The following is an 18,580-nucleotide window of genomic DNA, read 5'->3' on the forward strand; positions in this document are numbered from 1 at the left end:
GGACTCTGCCACGGAAAGTTCCCAGTCCCCGGCCGCAGGTAATGGCGAGGGAATAGAGAGGTTCCCCTGTTTGCATCAGCAAATGCGAAAACATAATAGCAGCAGCGGTATCCTCTCCCAGGAGCGGGGTTTCCAATGACGCTAGCATTCTTTTTCCTTTAAGGTATTTTCCTTGCTACTGTTCGTGGAAATAAGTCACCGAGAACAGGAAAAAGTTGCAGAGGGGCCACTAATTGGCAGGGATTACCTAATTAAGGGACTCTGGTGGAGATTGGCAGGACTTTTAAAAAACAGATACGATAAGGACTGTGTTAAACTAAGTGTGAGGGTCTTAAGGGGCCGTGTAGGAAGGGTTGAAGCTTAGGTGGGTCCTGAAAAGCCGCGGGATTCAAGCCCAGGGTTGAGGGCTGGCGGCTCCTATAGACGTGCGGCCGCGTTAGACTTACCTCTTCCCTTCCTAAACGTACATCCACAATATTCTTACCAAATAGATTAATGCGCTTGGGGACCCGGGTTGAGCTGTGAACCCTTCGGTCAGTGACTGAGGAGTTTCATCTGAGCTCCGCTTTGGAGCCCGCCCGCCTAACGCCGGCCTCGCGGGCCTCTGGCTTGTTCGCTGCAAGGCGCCGCGGATATCCCTGCGCGTCCCCCCGGCCAAGTGCGACGCCGCGGCGGCGCGCACAGGCTTTTTTCTGCTTATTCTGACAATTGGAGAGCTCCCCGCTCCGCCCTCTGCTAGACCGGAGCACCGATTCTTGCCCAGCTTGGGGCAAGACCGCTGGATGAGGGCAGCTGGGCGGCGGCGAACGCGGGCGCGGGCGGAGGCGGGGGTGGGTGCATGGGCTGGGTCGCTGCACACGCGGGGCCAGAGTGTGTGCCGCTGCGGGTATCTGCGAACGTGCTTGCACATTCACGGTGCTCGCATCCATCCTTCCTGGTCCAGCGCACAGCTCTGTGTAAGCCCCAACGGAGCCCCCTCCACCCCTCCTCCCGGGTCGCGAAGGATGCGCTTGACGAGCTCCGAGGGCTCACTCCTGAGGCGCGGGGGCAAAGCGGCGCGTAAACGCACCCAGTTCCTGTGAAGTTGAAATAGAGCGCGAACTCTTCAATGCGAGAGAGTGGATTGAATGTTAATTCTCCAAGAAAAGATTAAAAAAAAAACCCAGAAAACATAATTGTGTATTAATTAGTGGGCTGTAAGGGGTTGTTTATTCAAACGCAAGCCGCCCTTGTTCAGTTTCCTTCTTATGCCACAGGATGGGAAGGTCCCTTGGGGCTTCCTGGTAATGAATGACCTGAGAGCAACACCGCCACAACCTGCGGGAAAAGGAGAGTCGTTTCCCCGACCCCGAGGTACGTTGCCATTCCCTCCTGGCGGGGAATTAAGGAGGGCGAGTGGCCATGGGCGTGATTATAGACTGAGGCATGCCCCTGCGAGTGCGTGTCTGCTGCCCTAGCCCCCCGCCCCCCTTGGCTCTTTCATGGAGATGGGTCCTGCATTTGAGCGGTTAGAAGGAAAGGATGCCAGCAAAAATGGCTAATCCTTTTCCAGCTGCAGTAAATTGACGATTGGCCAAAGCCAAGCGAAAACCGCTGCAGTTGAAATGATTTTAACATCACGTCTGCGGCTGCGAATGGAGCGTCAGTTTATAAAAGGACCTGTGGATCAATGAAAAGGAGATTATAGTGTATCTGAATATTAATAACGGCATTGCATCTGTACTTTCTACCCCTCCCCCTCCCTGTTTTTTCTTTAGATCTGAAGGATTGAAATGACACGTTTTGAGGTCTTCAAGCTGACTCATCAGAATCCTGGAGCATTTTTTAAATGACGGTAATTTTCTAATATTTCATTTGTACATACGGAAACACTTGTGTGTGTGCCCGTGTGCGCGCGTGTTTGCGTGTGAGAGACATGCGGCTGAATGACAATGCAGATCCGGAAATTGTTTGCGGGAGACGGTTTGTGCTCTCAAGATGTAGATGAAGTTTGAACCGACTTTGGACGTTCGCTGAGAGCCAGAGTGCTTCCCGAGGTGGAGATGAGAAGATGGCCAGATTTGCCTGTAAATAATCACTACATCCACTGTTAACGCTTGAGCTGCATTTTTTTTTTTTTTTTTCTTTTTGGTAGCAGTTGTGTTTGAAAGGGGAACTCTCGCCGCAAACGTGGGTTACAGGCGTCTCCTAGCGGCGAAAGCAACACAGGGCATGCCGGAGAATTTCGCTTTGGAGCTCTCATTCGACAGGGCTGGCCTGTTGGGGGCTCTTTAGGATTTCTTGGGTCGCAGAGGCCTGCATTCACGCCGGCGACGCCGGCCGGGGTCCTGTAGAGGTCTCGCCTCTGACTTCTAGTCTCCGAGGCGCCGTGGTATCGGCGGGGTGACGACGGAGTCTTCCGCCTGGGAGAGCAGACGCGAGCCTGGCCGTCCGCCTCCGTCTGGGTAGCTCCGGCCAAGGGCGATTGCAAGAGTATTTTGTCCCGGGCCAAGATTCAAACGTTGGCATCAGCACCCTTACTGACTTACTTGCCTCCTTACTCTGGAACCTTAAACAGACCCCCCTCGCCCCGTCACCCACGAAACAAAACCACACTTTAAATCTGCCTTTTAAAAATGCTTTTGAAATGAAACCCGTGTACTTTTTTCCTTGCTGTGTCAATCCAGCAGATTCCCCCCCCCCCTCCTTCTTTTTCACTCGGCGGACCCCAGAATGTAGTGAGGCCGTGATTACATAGATAACAGCTTCGGCAGGGGGGTGGGGCGGGGGGGGTGGATGACCTCTTTGAAGTGCAGAATACAGTTCAATGCAGCGTCCTTCGACCCCCTCCCCCCCAATTATTGAAACCGGCCGGGAGAACCAATTCTTAATGTAACCCTCCCCCAAACCCCACGCCCCCTCCAGGAGCGCCAACCATCTGGGCCCAGACAAATCGTATCCTAAGGCAGATGGGGAAAGTAGCTATTATTATTTGGAGGGGGGTTATCAAAATCAGTTTTCATAAAAAATCCTGGTAGGTGTGTGAGTGATTATGCACCCTCGTCTACTTCATTGTCCTCTAAGGGCAGCCGAATGGGGAGGGGGGCGCTAAGGATCTCACCGTCGCGTTTTATGTACAGAGTTACAAACTTCGAAAGCAGCTAACCGGGCTGCTTTCTTCCCTACCCTTTTCTGTAGAAGGCGGGAGGGAAACAAGTTTGTTAACCAGCGTTTGGATGAATGAGTGTTTGCAGTGATTTAATTTGACTTGAAAGCAATTTGTTTCTAAATCCTCTTATTATTGCAGTGTGCCCAGGGCTTTGAGAGAAAAAAAAGTTTTTTTTAAGAAATGGAAGAAAAAATATTTAAATTGTCAATAAGGAGTCTTTCAAATGCCAGGCCCCTTGCCAGGGTTGAGCTGAGTGGTTCCTGGCACTTGTCATTCCCAGCAAGCACAGTGCAGAGAGGAAATGCAAAGTACCTGGAGTGTATAGCATCTCGAATGGGTAACCATGAAATCAGTTTATTTGTAGTAATGTAACCTAACTTAAGAGGTGGGAAGGCAAGGCTTCACAGCCAATGCCACACTGGTCGTTCTTGTTCATCTACAGTAGAGTGAGTGTTGACTAGAGTTTCTGGAAAAGATTTATAGCATATACATGCTATTGTAAGCATTCAGGTAACTCTTTTGTTACTGTGTTCTAATCCTTTGGACCCAACAGAACAAACCAACCCAGTTTCGCGGGCTGAGAATACCAGCTCTTAAGTGTTACTTGATATTTGAAGTAGAACCGTTCTTCTCCATTTTGTTTAACCTTGTTAATATTGGTGTGGCTTCACATTTCAGTGTCTTTTCGGTTATCAGACAGGGCCAGCGTTTTGTTAAACTCTACAGTGAATTAAAAGCACTGATGAGCTGAAGCAGCCCTTTAATGCAAAATGACAAATTGCACTTAAGCAATACATGAACAAGAAAATGATTTATGGATTTTTACAGTGGTCTGAGCAAATGAAAGCAACATGAATTATACATCCTAAATGCTCACGATATCATTTTCTAATAATACTGTTTCAGTTCAGATGCTCTATACTCTTATCCTTTCTATAAGAGATATTGATCAGTAAGAAGTCCAGGAGTATTTTTAAATTAGACAACGGTGTTTGATACTGGTTCCAAATACATATATGTTTCCTGAGTGTGGGGTGGGTGATCAACATTGACACAGTAACATTCTTGTCGGCTCCCTCACGTATTGTGTCTTTTAGTGACAAATAGGTAGTCCTTTGGAAACTTATGTTTTGTTCCACACCTTCTTTCAAAATGTAAATAAAGAGATCTGATACGGAATGACAATCTTTATTACATCATGACCTCTTTTTCTGAAAATCAAAATGCATTACCTCATCTTATCCTTTTCTTAAAAATTGCTTTGGATAGTGAAATATCTGATTTCTCCAAAATGTCTCTTATCCTCTTCATATTGGTTTATCCTGTCTTTTTTTTTTTAGAACATTGTTTAATTCCTTAGTGTGTTAAAGACACACCTGAGTGAGTAAAAATGTCACGTGCCTTAGTATTTTGGCATTAGTAGACAAAATAGATCTATGGCTGTCTTAAATTACAGAAAAATACTCAATCAGGTAAAATTTTGTGTGGTGCCTCTCTGAAAAAAAAAATTAGTTACTTCTGTGTTATGATGAGTGACTGCTCCTAGCATTTTTATTTAATCATTTGTGGCTTATATAACTAAATATTTTAGAATTTTAAGTGAAGACATTGTCCTTACTGTATTACATACTCAACCAGAGGAAACTTCTAATTACGCAGAGGCCTCTAGAGTCACATTATTAGGCTTAATCTTAATGATACAGGTTTATTAAAAAAAAAAAAAGAAAAAATTGAATCCCAGCCTCTGCTTTTGACAGCATTAATAATTACTCTTACTGAAGATTACTGAAATCAATGATGTGATTAGGATTGTAAATAAGAACTACAAGACATCACATTTAAAAAGCCAGCTGCTTTGCTAACAGGGATGATGTATGGGTTTTACTGATGGGGCCCAGAGGTAGAAATGAAGCTTTAAACATTAAGGTCGATATAGAACAATTTCAAAAATTAATTGCAAGCCCTGATTAAGTTTATATGAGTAAGAGAAAAGATGTCTAGAAATCTCTCTTTTTTCTTCCCCAGGGAGTTTGCTTCTTATTTGACAGTGATACAGTCAACACAATACTAGTGTTTGTCTGGAAAGTATAAATTGTTTTCTTAAGGGGAAGCCCCTTGATTTTATGAATACAGAATGAGATTACTCAAATCGTGATTAGGGTTACAAGTTATAGCATTATTTTCTGAAGGGTTTGAAAAACGTTATTGGAGACAGGCACCATGGAAAGAACATGAAACGTAGAGTGAGAATTACATTAGTAATTAGAATTACAATAGTAAACAGAACAAATAGTAAAGCAGATACTTCAATTAAAACAGGTATCTCTCTCAGTTTGGCTAGTTACCATAACTGTATAGGAAACTTGATTTCTGTGATGTCTTATTTAAGTAGACTTGCAATGCTATACTGTAAAATGCTTTATTTGATTGCAGTTTCTCGGGGTTTTTTAGGTGAAAGTGACGCCTGGTTTTTAAACAGCTAGTATATGCCAAGCATTCTTAGATAAGTTGTGGTATTTCCCCGCATGTCTACAGGTAATATCATCCCAACATTATAGGTAAGGATACTAGGATGTTCAGAATTTAAATATCTCACCAAATTAATACAAAATGCGGATCTGGGCCTTTTGATGCTCAGGTTGAGTCTCGTTTTACTACACTGTGATGTTTTCCTAGTCTATCTGATTGAACTTACTTAGGAGGTAAAACAAAAAATGAATTAATTTAGAGATTAAAGATGGAGTTCAGGGCTCCCCTGGTGGCGCAGTGGTTGAGAGTCCGCCTGCCGATGCGGGGGACATGGGTTCGTGCCCCGGTCCTGGAAGATCCCACATGCCGTGGAGCGGCTAGGCCCGTGAGCCATGGCCACTGAGCCTGCACGTCCGGAGCCTGTGCTCCGCAATGGGAGAGGCCAAGATGATTATGGAATGTTATCTACTTACTGTAAGTAAAATATGTATTATGGTTTTGGTAATAAGTACTGACAGAAGAGAAATATCATATTTCTTCTAGAAGTGTGCCCATTATTCAGAATATGTGTAATGTAGGCCCTGTAAGGTAGGTTCTATATCTGACTAATTTCTGAAGGCACCCAACTGTGGCAGTTGATGATACATTAAATTATGAAGAATTAAAGCAAATTGGGCTCAAATCCCTGCTTCTCCAAATATTTGAACTCGGCCAAATTACTTAACTCCTTTGAAACACTGTCAAAGTGTGTTAAACACTCTAAACATCTGTTAGAATATGATGATATATTTACCTTGTTGAGTCATTGTGAGGCTTAAACTGAAATGATATATGTAAAATTCTCAGCCCATAGTAGACTTTCAATAAATATTAACTATTATCATAGCAAGATTTTTTTGAATGAGATAGTCCTTAACTAAGATATTTATTGAGAATAATTAGTATTGATTTTCCCGGTGGTTTTATTATCTTCATGAAACCCAAACTAAAGTATTTACTTTGAGGACAACTTTACATTGTCCTTATTTTGCAGATTATAATTTTAAAGAGAATGCAAATAATAAATGAAGAAGACCAATCTAACTAAATTTTAATTAAGCATCAAAACATAAAAGTCAATGGGCTTTTCTTCATAATCATGTTGCTTTAACACTTTTATTTTCTTCTAGGTAAGTTTAAATTTTCTGTAAGTTTTAATTTATATGATAAAACTTATGTGTAGATTTATAAAATCATTTTGATATAAACATGGTGTTTCATTGTAAAATACCGTTTTTTTATTTCTATATTTATCAACATTTTAGGATTAAAGGACTCTTATTTGACATATTCATGATTTTTCCTCCAATTCCTTGACGTAGAGTCTTAATACCTACTACTGTCTTCATGCTGATGAGTACTAAAATTCTCAAAATTAAAAGCGAATTGGTGAAAATCACTTAAAGTAGAATGAATTTATTAGAATGACCAGTTCTGAGCCTCAAGCCTCAAATGTATTTGACTTTCTCTTCAGCATTCTCCTCTTTGCTATATTTCTGTCTAGCATTGCCGTTATTAGTATTCTCCTTGGTAGCTTCTTATACTTTTAGAAACAAAAACATGCATTGGTGCTTGTGTGATAGGAGCACAGCTGTAGGGATACTGAAAGAATGGAAAACAAGGGAAATCATGGATATATTTCTCCAGAATTCATCCTCAATTTGATAAATAAAGAATATGCATAAAAATGTTTTAATAACTTCATTAAACAGCATGGAAAATACATTTAAACATATAATGACTATGAATGCTGAGTGCATGGGGAGTAAAGAAAAGACTAGAATAAAAACATTTAGTTAAGCAAAGATTTCCAGAAGAGGACAGTTTGTGTTAATGATTTTAAGGGCAATAGTACTACAGATTAGCAGAAAGAAATATCTGAAGCAGGTTAAAGGAACTGGCACAGTAAAGAAGTGAAAACAGTGATAGCAACAAGCTTTTCTATGGAGATCGTAAGAACAGCAAATTAAGCTTTTCAATTACAGGCCAATATCCTGACTTCGGACCTAGTTACTTGAATCTATGATGCCAGGCGGCTTCAATTTTGTTTCATTGGATTTACTGCTCCCCATTGTCACCCGCAAGAACTTGGTCAGATTTAAGGTCAGCAGAGATGGGTGAGATCCTCATTTAGCATTCACACCTGAGTAATACTTTTGGTAGGGATTGGGCTAACGGCCAATGCTCAGCCTTAGAATTATGATAAAACCTAATATCATTGCTTGTTCATTAGCATATATATTTGAGAATCCTGGCTGCTGCTTCTAATTTAATGGTGAAGTGATGATAGCTGCTTTTCTCAAAATATTTTTAGAATCTTGTCTGATTAGACTACCTAACCAAGTATCTAATATAACAAGAACATATTTTCATTCTGCTGGGCAGAATAAGGGAGAGAAGTATTGCTTAAGCCCAAGGAACCTAACAAACATTCAGGTGAACAGTCACACTTTTGATAGATTTGTGGGCTGCGTAATCAATGCTTAATAAAGACGTGCTGACTAAATGAATGAATGCTTGACTTTTTAACTTTCCACTATTATTCATCTTAAAAATATGTCTAAGATATTATACTCAATTCCAAAGGCTATACTTTTAATAATCTGTATTTGAGAAAGGTCTTTTAAGTTGGTTATTTCAAAGAAACCTTACTTAAAATGGAAAATCCACTGTACATTACAAGTGTGTTCAAAACACTTGATCTCTCACTTACAACTCATGAAATGCATTCCTTCTCTCGCTGAACTGCTACTATTCAAAAGTGATGTATCATATTATAATGTTCTTTGTTTTCTAGTTTTCATCTTATTTCATATATACTACGTTGACTGTATAACTATGACCAGAGTAAGTACAATGGCCAGTATTCTGAATTGTTTTATTCCTTTTATAAGGTCAGAATGACAAGCTAAGAAGGAGTCTTCTGCGATTAGAATGTTAGATGTTAAAAGTAAATATGGTTGATATGGGAGGGCATTTGCTGCCTTAGGTAGAATCAGGAGATATAATTTAGAAGTGTTTCAGGGTTAAGTTAAAAAGAAACGTTGACTGACTTGATATATTCAAAGCAATGTCCTGAATTTTCAGCCAGACTGGACACTTTATTTTTTTAAATTAATTAATTAATTAATTTATTTTTGGCTGTGTTAGGTCTTCGTTGCTGCGTGCGGGCTTTCTCTAGTTGTGGCGAGTGGAGGCTACTCTTAGTTGCGGTGCACGGGCTTCTCATTGTGGTGGCTTTTGTTACTTCAGAGCTCGGGCTCTAGGTTCATGGGCTTCAGTAGTTGTGGCACACAGGCTCAGTAGTTGTGGCTCACAGTCTCATAGAGCACAGGCTCAGTAGTTGTGGCGCACAGGCTTAGTTGCTCCGCGGAATGTGGGATCTTCCAGGACCAGGGCTCGAACCCATGTCTCCTGCATTGGCAGGCGGATTCTCAACCACTGTGACACCAGGCAAAGCCGGGGACACCATCTTGCTTCTAGTTTCTCTGTTCTTCAGTTTTCCTGAAATGAAGGAATGTCAGTTCCAAAAAAGGACTGTTGATCACCATAGTATACATATATTTTTCTTTTCTTACCCCCAGCTTCCTTTTTCATAACTAACAGACCTGTATTGTTTGTGGTTTAGATATTATGGAGTTTAGAAGTAATTCTGTAATTCGGCTAGTAATTATTTTATACATTCAGGATTAAGAGTAATCTGAGAGGTTTTTCACAGGCGAATAAAACCGGGATTAGTTGACCAGAATGAAAGGGTTTAAGTATAAATATAAGGTACACACACAGGTTCACACACGTAAGAAAAAAAAGAGCACAGTAGTTAAAACCATGTTTTTCGTATAAGAAAATATATTAACATATCAGTGAAACAGGATAGATCAAAGTTGAAAGATACTATATGTTTGCTTGATTTACAGTGGAAAAGTTCCATGTCTGTTGTGAAAGGAAAGGTTAAAGTTTTTCATCTTATACAATACGCAAAAATGAACTCCAGATGGATTTGAGCATTAACTCAAAGTATAAAACCATGGCATAACTAGATCTGTAATAGTATTTGGCAGCCTAAATAAAGAGGTAAACTGAGGCAAGCTTGAATTACCAGGAATTGAGTTCATTTGGGAATAGCAAAGGACTACAATTGGCAAACACAAACCGCAGCAACCTACAGGGATGTCTGTTAAGGGTCTGAAGCGGGACGCATTTACGAGCAAGGAGCGCAAAGAGCTGGAGTCCAGCCAGAGTCCAAGCTGTAAATTCATTGGCTTGAGGATGGAGGGGGATTGATGGCGGCTGTTCATTGGCCAGGAGATGTTTCCGTCTTATGCAAATCAGGCATTTATGGGAAATCAGTCTCTCAGTACTTATGTTCTATTTTCCTGAGGGCACGTTGGTGAGGCTATTCTTTTCATAACTTCCTTTTCCATTTAAGATACGTTCACATGTCGAATATTTACACCCATCCAGATAGGTTTCTTAAAAGAACTTAACGTTGTGGTGTTCAGGGCTACTCCAGAAAGCAGGAAAAAAAAAAAAAAAAAAAATCCCCTAACAAATATCTGAGGGACAGCAGAAATGGGAAGCTCGTCAAGTGGAGTGTACTCGGGACCTACTCCTATAGGTAGCATCCGTCAACTGAAACTGCTGATGGTGGCAACAGATGGAGAGTCTAGAAGGGGAAATGCAGGCTTGAAAGTTTTGGGCGTTTATGTTACTGCAAGGTGAGTCCCTTTTGACATTGGTGTGGGAAGAGGGGGAATTAGGATTGTTAGGTTTTCTGTATATTCTTCACTAGCAGGATAAAAAAATAATTCTAATTTTCGGTATTGAGGTTCTAGAAACTCTAGGAAGAGGCTTCTTTCAGTTGGTGAGTCCTTAAATAGTGAGACCTGTTTTTCAGATTCCAAGTGGAGAGTCCTTTTGGAATGCTGATGTGTTTCTAACATGCATAGATAGTTTTGACAATCTCTTCTGATTGGGAAAAAAAAACAACTAAGTTACTGGTTGTTTTATGGTTGTTTCTTACTGAAGTTCACATTAGGATTTTTCTAAAAGTTGTTTGCTTCTAATTTATGTTTTAGTATATTGTTCCTTATTTGATCACTGTATTTCTTAAGATTGTGTTTATCTCAGAAAGGTAGAAAGTGAGTACATATCAACCTAGAACATGTGATTTATTTTTAAAATCTATTATTCGTTATCCTGATTCTTTTTTAAAAGCACATCTGAAATAAGCTCTGTTGAGATGAGAAAATTTATTTACAATTTTAAAATGAATGCCCCTTTAAAAAACATCATTTCCTTCTGCATGGGAACATGAGTTCTAATTCGTAGATCAGAGACTGTAACAAGAACTCCTCTATTTATTTCTGTGCTCTTAAATTTTGCCCACATATGAAGATGAGCTTTAGATGTAAAGGCAGAAATGTTATTGTTGTTAGAGTTTTATTTCAACTTTAATAATTATGAATAAAATGGATAAAGGAAAAAATAAAGGCTATGGCATTTAAGGACATCATTTTAATATGGTGCTGTTGTATTAAATTGCTGATGGTTACACAGTCCCTGTAGAATTTTTATTGTGTTCAGGAACATCTGTGCGTTTCCTTCTATCTGAGAAGAATGTGTTATATTTCAGTGAATTATAGGTGGCAGTATACACAGCTAAATTCCATGTTTTATTGCAAGTGTATAGAAGATATTTCAATTGGTTAACAATTTTATATTTAAGCTTTTTGTCATTTTAGCCCCATTTTAAACTACTCCTTCCTTTTTGTTGTGAATATAAGAACATCAAATAAACTCCCTTAGGTAAGAGAGGGCTCTTGTGAAGTATTTTAAGTAACAGGTTTATTCTGAAACATTGTTAAAAGTTTGTTTCTTTTTAATGTTATTAAATAAAGATACATTAGAAAGAGTATTCACTGACCAGTTGATTTAATGTTAAAATCAGAATTTTAAAGCTGAAAGGATTTTTAGAATTATATCTCAAACCAAAGACAGAGAAATTTTTATTCTGTCTCTTTACATTTTCTGTTTTAAAAGTTACAGGCAAATATGATTTGACTGCTAAGTGGTAAAAATGCAATACCTTCTTGATTTAATGTCCTGAGGTCTGATAGCTATCTCTGAGAATGTTAAGTACAAAATTGCTATTCTTTATGCCTGCTATCTACTCTAAATGCATTATATTCATGAGAGCAATAATACAATTATGAATGAAGTAGCAAAACAATAAACGTTAAATTGATGATCGATAGCCATACTGTGGCATCTCGTGGAGAATAAGAAAGTTAGGCATTACAGCAGTACATTGAAACCATTCCTTCCAGAGACATTCACAAGGTGCATCCAGGGTTTCCTGACCGTTACCCACAGACAATTGGAAGTGAGAGCCCAAGAAGCAAGAAAGTTTTCCTGTTTTGTTTTACTTATTGAACTTTGTAAAATACCACACCCCTTTCCCTTTTAAACTAAAATCCTTTTATCTAATCCAGATTCTTCAGGTATAGAGGAGAAAATTGAGAGTTGAGTAGATTCAGACACTGACCCAGAGACAAGTCAGTAATCATCAGTGTAGTGCTGACATTACACGTTACTACCATGGATAAGTAAGCAGTCCTAACTTTCTATTTATGTTTCCTCCCGTATTTCTTTTCTTTTCTTTTTTTTTTTTTTGCGGTACGTGGGCCTCTCACTGTTGTGGCCTCTCCCGTTGCGGAGCACAGGCTCCGGACGCGCAGGCTCAGCGGCCATGGCTCACGGGCCTAGCTGCTCCGCGGCAATGTGGGATCTTCCTGGACCGGGGCACGAACCCGCGTCCCCTGCATCGGCAGGCGGACTCTCAACCACTGCGCCACCAGGGAAGCCCCTCTCCCGTATTTATTTGTTTGTTGCCTTTGTCCTCTTTGCCATCATAATTTGTTTATTCATCTTAATGCACTCAGTTACTTTGCAATTATTGGTCCATATGTAGCTTATCATTTTCAAATAGATGTGCTTGCTTGCAGATCCTCACATTACTGCTGGCCAGTTGTTTTAGGATCATTTGGTTCTCTCAAGCTGATATATAAGCATGATTAATTCTAATACGAAATAAGCAGAAAAAGAAATTCAGATAGAAACTATTTCTTCAGATTTTTTTTCCCTGCCTTTTCCTAGGTCAATAAGATAAATTCTCTAAGCTTGAATGTTTTTTAAAGTGCTTTCCAAGGAAATTTATTGTTTTTTGATGAGATATAAGTTCTCCAGCATTCGGAAGTCTGAACGCTGTTAGGCATTTGGACTTTAAAACAGGAATAAACCTTTAGGAACCCAAGGAGACTTTGGCTAAATGTATTGAGCTAAGTTCATCTTTAAAATAAAGTGAAGCCATGAAAATCTGCTAAAGTAGGAGACTAACCCAAGGTCTCCTATTTGGGTTGAACAAATGCAGTGGGCCCCAGGTTTTATCCTCTCTATTTTTGAATAATTTACTCTCCTGGATAGCTTCTGAGTGAAATAGCAAGTTAAGTATGATTATCCTTTAACCTGAAACAAATATGCTTAGAGCTAACCTAATCCCACTGGATATGTCTTCCTAAAATGTTTTTAAGAATATATTGGTTGAGATCTCAATCCTTCCCACTATTGTTGCTTAGGTTTAATAAAAAATAAATATCTTCAAGATGTGGGTATTGCAATATAAGTACAGCTGACTTATTTTGCATATTTGGCTAGGGCCTAAGAGAAAAAAATGATCATTTCTTTAGGTTGTGCTTGCATAGACCTATATTATAATCTAGATTTTAGACGTTTTTACCTTTTTTTTTTTTTTTTGCGGTACGCGGGCCTCTCACTGTTGTGGCCTCTCCCGTTGCGGAGCACAGGCTCCGGATGCGCAGGCTCAGCAGCCATGGCTCACGGGCCCAGCCGCTCCGCGGCATGTGGGATCTTCCCAGACCGGGGCACGAACCTGTGTCCCCTGCATCGGCAGGCGGACTCTCAACTACTGCGCCACCAGGGAAGCCCTAGACCTTTTTACTTTTATGAACTCACATTTATTAACTATAGGGCCCTCCAGAAGCTAATAATGTGTAATGCTCCATGTAACTTGAATCTGAAATGAAAAATGGCAAGAACTTTTGGTTGATTGATTAATTCATTTATTCATTCAAGAATTACATATGGAGCACCTGCCCATGTGCCTTAGTATTTAGTGCTTGGGTACATTATGAATAAAATATACAGATGTTCTCAACTTCCTGTGTGTATGTGTGTGTGTGTGTAATAAATAAATAAACAGTCTAGTATCTTAGAAGGTGAAAAGTTCCATGGAGAATAGGAAAAGTAGAACGGTTTAACAGGATCTCTTAATTTAAAATTAAGGACTTTTGTCCCCTCAAATCTGTGAGAGTAACAGAACTCCGACATGAAGTAGAGTGGGTTATTAGTAAGCACCCATGTTTGTTTCGCCATGAGAAGAGAAAACAAGCACAACTTTACATGTTCTTTTTTAAGGTTTCCTTCAGGAGTTACTTTAAAGTAGATTTCTCATTAGCTGCTAAACGGAATGTTTTCCCACTAGGCAATTTGCCTCTAACACTGAATTAGTGGGAGAACCATTAAAACAACTCTGTCATTTAATGACAAGAAGGTTTTTAAAGTAAAGGTATGTCTACATGGGATGTCGAGTTGGTTTCAGTTTTTTGATAGTTGCTTTTTCTTTTTCCCCACCGGAAACATAAGGCAGTATTTAAGCAGATATGTTGGTGGAAGCAAAACTTGGATTTAGGATATTAAGTCCCCAGCAGGAGACTTTAGAGGAATTTCTTGGTTGCCTCAGTAAAACCCCTGTCTTCCATGGGGAATAGTTAAACAATTATAACAATAAAGAAATTAAAGCAAAGAAATATCTAGTGGCTGTTATTTGAGCAAGTACGTTTCACGGGGAAACCGATGATAAACAACTTTGTCAAATTTGACTGCTCTAAGAGCCTACCTCCATTGACCTTTGCAAAAATAGGACTTGCCTTCAAGTTGTAATGAAAGTGCTTAAACATGCTAAATGTCAGTATGATGGACTCTTCTAGAATGTGCTGTCTGCTAATAGTATAGGTGTGCTGGCTGTACACACTTTATAGGGTTTCTCTCAACGCATTGTTATATAGTTGGACGAAGAGTGGTCTTAGAACAAGTAATGTCCTCTGTCCTTGCAAAACCTGTAAGTGCAAAATGCTCACTCTTGTAGTGCTCTGGATGATTTTCTCCTGCTAAAATTGCGTTGTTTGATTTTTACCAGTATGCCTATCTATCTGCCAGGCTTATTTCTTTGCTTACTAACTTCACACATTTATTTACTCATTAAGAAAAGTATGAAATGAACTCCTTTATGTTTGGGGCATTGTGCTAAGTACTTATAGAGATCTGGATAAAAATGTTTTCACGTGAAAGGCGGGACTGCGGTATTGCTAGCCACAGTATGCAACTTGAGAACCACTAGTTCTTTCTAGGTTATAGCTGTATATAGATTAGGAAAGGAGAGGTGGATGATAGTGAAGACACAGTAGTGTCACTAGGTTTGGAAGCAGAGAAACAGAAACTGGATTAATTCAATTAGGTGCTACGCATGTGACAGTCATAATGATGACAGAGAGAAAATGTTACATGCTGTTGCTTTTATTCCTCTTAATAGGGCAGAGGCATTTTAATACATTGCAGAATTATTTCAACACAGTGGTCCTTTATGTGAAGTTAAAAACAAATTACATTATTGATAATAATTGTTCACATTTATGTATTCAAGTAGTTTGTAAAGTTTTTAAAGTTCTTTTATAAAGAAAATTACTTTGAATGGATGATTTTATTTTTAGACATGGATGGATAAATTATATCATTACAGATTTTACTCAATCTATGTATGTAATTGTTCCATGTATATATTATCTTACTGACTTGCGGCAAACCTGTTTTCTTTCTGTAAAGAATTTCTTATGCTTTATAGAGTTGCAATGCAATTAATTATCTAATCCTTCTAAACATTCAAAGAATGATGTATAAATCATTCTTCCACCTGTATGCAATGAGTTCTACTTTTGTACAACATATATAGAATTATTTTATACATACTTATCTGTGGATGTCTAATTTCTAACTAAATTTCATCCCATAGAGTTGGAATGTTTTAGTTTCTTCAGTTTTATATTGTGGCTTCTATAGGATGATTGTGAAATTTCATATAATACCTTTCTGGGAGAAATTAAAGTAATTAAGAAGCACAAAGGTACCTATTTAATTAGCCTACTTGTATCCTCAGAGGAATCTTTAGTTGTGAAAAGTCTGAGGGAGCTTGCCCTTAGTTAATTGACTCAGAGCATTTTCCACTTTTTACATTTCTCCTCACTTATTTGGTTTAGTTCTGTTCTCCAAAATGACTCACTAAAAAATTCCAGACTATATATTTTCTCCTAAGTAATATTTTATTGAAGACTATAAATCTGTGGTCAAATCTAGGATCAATATCAATCCTGTTTTGTTACCAGCAAGGCATTGAATGTATTTTATGATAAGAAGGTATTCAAATATGAAAATATATCTCGTTGATCTTTAAGAGTAAGGAATTTAATATGCTGACATCTATTGAATAGTTCAAATGCAGTTTGAGAGCTGCTTAATCTTCTTTCCGTGTGGATATTGCTAAACCACAGGTATGGAGAGCTTGGCTTACAAATAGATCCTTCCTGCCCTAGATGACTGTAGTATTTACTAAGATGAACTTTATCTGTTTCAGCTTAATATTTCTTTGAAAGGGCAGTCCTAATTTAAAAGCAAGTGAATAAAAGGCATCATGCTTTTAATTACTTTTAGAAAGGAACTTAATTCTTTCCCCTTTGAATACTCTAAATTAGATTAAACTTTTTGGGGAGAGACAAAGCAGAGGGGAGTTGCCGGTGGAGAAGTGTTTTGAAGCCAAAAGTAAGTTACCAATCCGTTTATGGAATAAAGGAAACTGAGAAAAACAACAGCTGCCATTTCAGCTCAATAACTCCCGTACCTCCTAGTGAAATCATTTTGAGACTGCTGAGTAGAAATAGTTTAAAGGTCTATTGTAAAAGAAACAAGAATTTTATTCATTAATTAGACTCGTCAGAGACTGCTTTGAGTTTTGCAGAAATGAATAACCTTTTATTCCCTGATTATAGTTAAATCCTTAAACTCATTTGATTTCCTGTGCCCCATTCCATTTCACTTTAAGGTTTCACCTTTACAAATGTATTATACTAGGCCAGTCCCGGAAAGGTTTTCATTTCCCTTTCACTTTCGTAAAAACCAGAGTAACTTTGTAAAATTAACACACAACTGGGGGTATATAAATTGCAGAATTGAAGTCTCTTGATAATGCATAAGTGATAGAGTGAGGGAACGTTTTGTTTATGTGTTTCCTACCTCAACCTCAGATAGATAGTGAAGACTTTTTTTTTGTCTTAATAGTGATTGTTTTATGTTTTAAAATATTGGACTTTTATGGAGATTATTTTCAGTTTTGCTACTTTACAGTTGTGATTGTTTCAAAGGCAGAATTTATAGCAGCATTTGGAATTTTGCTGTCTAGCATCTATCATAAATTAATTCACACTTGATTAATTTAGAATTTCTGAAAATGTGAGTCTAACATTGAACTTTTTTGACACAGTGGAAAAAGGCATGCCAAACAAATAAATAGCATAAAAAATGAGATAGGAAAAGTATACGCACTTAGAGATCAAGCAGTTTTCAAAGTTTTAAAAATAGTTGAAAATGTTCAAAGCATTATTTTTCAATCACTTTGAGATGACAGTTTCAGCTCACTTATTAATTATAGCATTTATCTTCCTAAGAAATAGTTGTCTGTTTTAGATAACATATTTCAAGTTACTACAGTTTCTTAAAAATAACTGTTTTTTAATTTAATATTTTCAGTGTAATAAATTAGCATATATCTTAACCAAATAGAACAATGTGCAAAAAATTGAGCTCTTCTGCTCCGACTCTCCCTGCCCAAGATACCCAATCGTCAGGGGCAAGTATCTGAACTTTGGAAGCTCTTTCTTTTGGTATTTGTCCTTATATATCTAAATGGCTTATTGATATTTCTATTTCTTGACTTCTCGGTTTTACACTATATGTATCCATTAATGTCCCAGAGTAGAAGCTTCTTTAACAATCTGCTCATACCTATAAAAACACATATCCTCCACCTCCATTATTTCATTAGAGTTTTATCATAACTTTTGGTTAAAACATTATTCAGTTGTTACATTATTATGAGTAAGTAAGTTCGTTTCTATCTCAGCTAAATGCTGTGTACTATGAATATAATTGCTTTCTTATGCAACTCTTTTTATCTGGAGTTAATCACTGGTTTTATTATGTGTTTAATTTGTACATCCCTATCACTCCAAATTCTCCAGAAGTGCTATAACATTCTCTTAGTACGAACACATTGAAATCTAGGTGTTTTTTTTTAAACTGTCAGCTTCTTATTCCATTCTGCAATGGCTGTCAATCGAGAACTTTCTTTCATCATCATCCATTGTCCCCAGATCCCCTTTGCTTTTCTCTTTGATTTCTGTTTATTGATTTTGTTCACTCTTTTTCTTTGAGAGGGATATTTTATCTGTGATGCTCATCCATTTAGGTTTTTTTTTTTTTTAAGACTTTTATTTATTTATTTTTATTTTTGGCTGCGTCAGGTCTTTAGTTGTGGCACGTGGGCTCTTTGTTGCCGCATGGGCTTCTCGCTAGTTGTGGACTGCGGGTTTTCTCTTGTTGAGGTGCACAGGCTCCATAGTTGTGGCGTGCGGTCTTAGTTGCCCCGTGCCATGTGGGATCTTAATTCGCTAACCAGAGATGGAACCTGTGTTCCCTGCATTGTTAAGGCGGATTCTTTACCACTGGACCACCAGGGAA

At 38.6% G+C, this 18,580-nt stretch overlaps 1 long non-coding RNA gene across 2 annotated transcripts in view; it reads left to right on the forward strand.

The window, feature by feature from the left end:
• Positions 1-1,755: 1,755 nt before the first annotated feature.
• LOC307185564 overlaps positions 1,756-18,580 on the forward strand; it is a 210,821-nt gene continuing 193,996 nt past the window's right edge. The window contains exon 1 of one of the 2 annotated variants that reach the window (XR_013828093.1): positions 1,756-1,834. This is a non-coding gene — a long non-coding RNA (uncharacterized lncRNA). Of the gene's footprint in view, positions 1,835-10,095; positions 10,375-18,580 lie in introns of those variants that run through there. The other variant, XR_013828094.1, reaches the window with a different exon arrangement.

Source organism: Stenella coeruleoalba, assembly GCF_951394435.1.
Source record: "Stenella coeruleoalba genome assembly, chromosome: 4".
NCBI classification, from domain to species: domain Eukaryota; kingdom Metazoa; phylum Chordata; class Mammalia; order Artiodactyla; family Delphinidae; genus Stenella; species Stenella coeruleoalba.